This window comes from Heterocephalus glaber, unplaced genomic scaffold (genome assembly GCF_053883595.1).
Source record: "Heterocephalus glaber isolate CG9 unplaced genomic scaffold, H.glaber_assembly_v1.0 deba00001594, whole genome shotgun sequence".
NCBI lineage: Eukaryota > Metazoa > Chordata > Mammalia > Rodentia > Bathyergidae > Heterocephalus > Heterocephalus glaber.
This window is the reverse complement of record NW_028258369.1, coordinates 16,124,902-16,129,610: the sequence shown is the minus strand read 5'-3', so window position 1 is coordinate 16,129,610 and position 4,709 is coordinate 16,124,902. Positions and strand designations below refer to the sequence as shown.

At 37.3% G+C, this 4,709-nt stretch overlaps 1 pseudogene; it reads right to left on the bottom strand.

The window, feature by feature from the left end:
* Nucleotides 1–3,335: 3,335 nt before the first annotated feature.
* On the bottom strand, nt 3,336–4,293 carry LOC101722922 (KRAB domain-containing protein 4 pseudogene; annotated as a pseudogene).
* Nucleotides 4,294–4,709: the final 416 nt, after the last annotated feature.

Sequence of the window (4,709 nt, the reverse complement as noted above, 5' to 3'; positions counted from 1 at the left end):
AAAGCAAAATCCAACAATATACTGTATACAAGAAACACACCTAACTCAAAAAGAAATTCATAGACTGAAAGTAAAAGGATGGAAAACAGTTCTCCATATGACAGGAGCCCGGAAAAAAGCAGGGGTAGCAATCTTATTGGTAGAAAAAATAGATTTCAAACCAAAACTAATCAAGAGAGAAAAAGGTGGTCACTACGTCCTTGTGAAGGGAACAATCCAAGAGGAAGAGATGACAATCATAAATATATATGCAGCAAATACGAATGACCCCAACTATACAAAACAAATATTAATGGACATGAAAAACCAAATAAGCACTAATACAATTGTAGTGGGAGACCTCAAAACACCACTGTCAAAAACAGACAGATCATCTAGACAAAAAATCAACAATGAATTTCTAGAACTGAACCAAGCTTTTGAACAAATGGACTTGATAAATGTTTACAGAGTGTTCCACCCCACAAAATCAGAATATACATTCTTTTTGGCTGCACACAGGTCATTCTCCAAAATAGACCACATGCTAGATCATAGGGCATGTTTAAATAAATGCAAAATGAAGAAATGAAGTTACCGCCTATGTATTATCAGACCATAGTGCAATAAAATTGGAGGTCAATAACATAAGAAACCACAAACACCCACAAACACATGGAAACTGAGTATCACCCTCCTGAACAACCAATAGGTCACAGAAGAAATTAAAGAAGAAATTAGACAGTTTCTACAATAAATGATAATAGCTGTACAACATACAGGAATCTATGGGACACAATGAAAGCAGTTCTATGCAGGAAATTCATAGCAGTGAATGCCCATATTAGGAAAACAGAGAGAGCTCTAATAAACAACCTAATACTGAACCTCAAGCTCCTAGAAAAAGAAGAGCATAACAAACCCAAAGCTTGTACAAGAGAGGAAATTATAAAGATCAGAGCAGAAATCAATGCAACGGAGACTAAGAGAATGATACAAATAATCAACAAATGGAAGAGTTGGTTTTTCAAAGGAATAAATAAAATAGATAAACCCTTAGCCAACATTATCAAAAACAGGAAAGAAAAGGCTCAAATTCATGCAATTGAGAACGAAAAAGGCTGTCACAACAGATTAAGCAGAAATCCAGAGGATCATCAACACCTACCTCAAGAACCTGTACTCTAGCTCACAGTTTTGTTTTGGGGTTTTTTTTGGCACCAGGGATTGAACTTGGGACCTTGTGCTTGTGAGACAGGCAACGGAACCACTGAGCTAAATCCCTGGCCCATGAACCTGTACTCTAATAAAATGGAAAACACAGAAGAAATGGACAGATTCCTAGATACATATGAATTGCCAAAGTTAAATGAAGAAGATATAGAAATTCTCAACACCCCAATAACAATGAGTGAAATAGAAAAAGTAATTAAAAATTTACCAACAAAGAAAAGCCCAGGTCCTGATGGCTTCACTGCTCCATTCTAGAAGATATTTAGAGAAGAGCTGTCACCATTACTCTTTAAAATCATCAATGAAATTGAAAGGGAAGCAATACTTCCAAATTCATTCCTGGAAGCAAGTGTTACTTTGATTCCAAAACCTGGGAAAGATCCAACCCAAAAAGAGAACTATAGGCCAATCTCCCTAATGCACATAGATGCAAAAATCCTCAAAAATACAATGGCAAACAGAATACAGAAGGTCATCAAGAAGATCATACACCCTGACCAAGTTGGATTTATCCCAGGGATGCAAGGATGGTTCAACATTCGTAAATAAATAAATGTAATACACTGTATTAACAGAGTCAAGGATAAAAACCATATGATCATCTCAATAGATGCAGAAAAGACAGTCGACAAAATCCAACACCATTCATGATAAAAACCCTACAGAAAATTGGAATAGAAGGTCTTTATCTCAACCTGATTAAGGCTATCTATGAAAAACCAATAGCCAACATCATACTAAATGGCCAAAAACTGAAAATTTTCATGCTAAAATTAGGAACAAGACAAGGATGCCCACTATCACCACTCTTGTTCAATATAGTTCTGGAAACATTAGCCACAGCAATTAGAAAAGAGAAAGGCATAAAGATAGGAAAGGAAGAAGTTAAACTCTCATTATTTGCTGATGATATGATACTTTACATAGAAGACCCAAAAAGTCGGCCAAAAGACTTCCATACTTAATTGACAGATTTGGTAGAGTAGCTGGATATAAGGTCAACATTTAAAAAAACAATAGCCTTTTTATACACAAATAGCAGACTCACTGAGAGAGAAATTAGGGAAACAATTCCTTTCACAATAGGATCCAAAAAAAATGAAATACCTAGGAATCAATCTAACAAAGGAAGCAAAATACCTCTACACTGGAAACTACAGCACTCTGAAAAAGGAGATCGAGGAGGATATAAGAAAACGGAAAGACATCCCTTGCTCCTGGGTAGGAAGAACCAATATAGTGAAAATGGCCATACTTCCAAAACTACTATATAGATTTAATGCAATGCCGATTGAAATTCCAACAATATACTTCACAGAAGTAGAGAAAACAATGCAAACATTCATTTGGAATCAGAAGAGACCTAGAATAGCAAAAGCAATACTAAGCAACAGAGTCACGGCAGGGGGTATCACAATCCCCAACTTGAAACTATACTACAAAACTACTGTGATAAAAACAGTATGGTTGTGGTAAAGAAACAGACTGGAGAATCAGTGGAATAGATTAGAAGATGCAGAAACAACTCCAGACATACTCATCCACCTCATCTTTGATAAGGGAGCCAACCACCCTCATTGAAGGAAAGACAGCCTATTAAATGGCATTGGAAAAACTGGATTTCAACCTGCCAAAGATTAAAACTAGACCAATATTTATCACCATGCACTAAACTAAGATCAAAATGGATTAAAGATGTAAGTATTAAGACAGAAACACTAAACTTGCTGGAAGATAAGTCAGATTGAACTCTTTTCTTTTTGAGTGAAGAATTTACCATGTTTATTCCATGTTTTGAATATTATAATGTTAAGCTTTCCTAAATCTAATGAAGGCTGAGCAATTTTTTGAAGGCTGATTCATGGTTTACAAAATTATTTTGAATGAATTCTTGGATGCACACTATGACAACATATAACTAATGGACAGTTCTCTCATTTAAAGGTTTATTCATGGGTTTTACATTTTATCTCCTAAATGACTTCTTTGATGCTTAATGGGAGGTCTTTCCCTTGAAGGCTTTGCCACAATCTCTGCATTCACAGGACTTCTCTCCTGTGGGAGTTCTGAGTTGTACAATGAGAGTTGATTTTACACTGGAAGATTTTCCACATTTAAAACTTTTAAAGTCTCTCCCCTGTATGAATCTTTTAATGTTTAATGAGTGGTACCTTCTGGATAAAGATTTTCCCACATTCACTGCATTCATAGTGCTTTTCAGTTCTGTGTGTTCCAAGGTTGACTTTTGGCTGAAGGCTTTTGCAAATTCACAGCTTTCATAAAGGTTCTCTCCTGTGTGACTTCTTTGATGCACAAGGCATGCTTTCTGGATAAGTATCTTTCCACAATCATAGAGTTTCTCTCCAGCTTGAATTCTCTACCTTTTATTAAAAGCTTCCTTATGGTGGAGAGTTTTTCCTTGTTGATGGGTTTCAAAGAATTTCTCTGCAGGCTTAGCTTTATCAAGATTAGAGTGCAGGCATAATTTTCAATATTACTTACACCCATTATCTTTCTTACGTAGCTTTTGTTTTAAATAAGAAAGTTTAAATTATGTTGAGTACCTTCTCCATGAATAATATTTAGGGAGGCTTTGTCTTATATAGACAAAGTCTGTGCTCAGATACATGATTTTTCTGCATGTTCTGCATTCATAGCCCCTTTCATCCTTCAGTATTTCCTTGTCTCTGAATGCAGCTTGTCACAGGGGGTTGTCTTGGCTTTCCTTGTCGTTATCTATCCACCCAACAACTTGCCAGACTTCTGGTGTGTGCTCACCTGGACAACTCCTCATCTGGGTTCCTCTGTCTGCCCCCCAGGCCTCTTCTCTTCATCCCAAGCTGATTGCATCTGGTTGGCCAACTAGATACCCCACAGACACCAGGTGGCTGTAGTTCTCAAGCATGACATCCCTGTAGAGGTTCTTCTGAGCTGAGTCCAGCTGCTGCCAGTCCTCCAGGTGAAGTCCAAAAACACATCCCTGAAGCTCAGTGATTCCTGGGACATGGCCATCCTGCCCTGCTGGATGGAGGTTTCTGTGTCAAGGCCCCAAAGACCAGCTGCAGTGGAAAAACAGCCTGTGTCAGCTAGTTCCATCTTCCCCGGTCCCTAGATTGAACTCTTGAAGACATTGGCATAGGAAAAGACTTTATGAACAAAACCTCAGTATCACGGGAAGTAGCAGAAAGAATCAACAACTGGGATCTCATCTTATTAAAAAGCTTCTGCACTGCAAGAGAAATCACCAACAGAGCTAAGAGACAAACTACAATGTGATTTGTAGACAAACTACAAAAAGTTTTTAGCAGCTGTACCCCAGTCGAAGGAGTTCTATCTAGAATATATAATGAACTGAAAAAAATCAGACCCCCCAAATTCAAAGACCCAATTCAAAAATGGGCATCTGAATTGAACAGACATTTCTCAGACAAAGAAGTAAAAGCAGCAAATAAACATGAAAAAATGTTCAACATAACTCGTTATTCGAGAGATGCAGA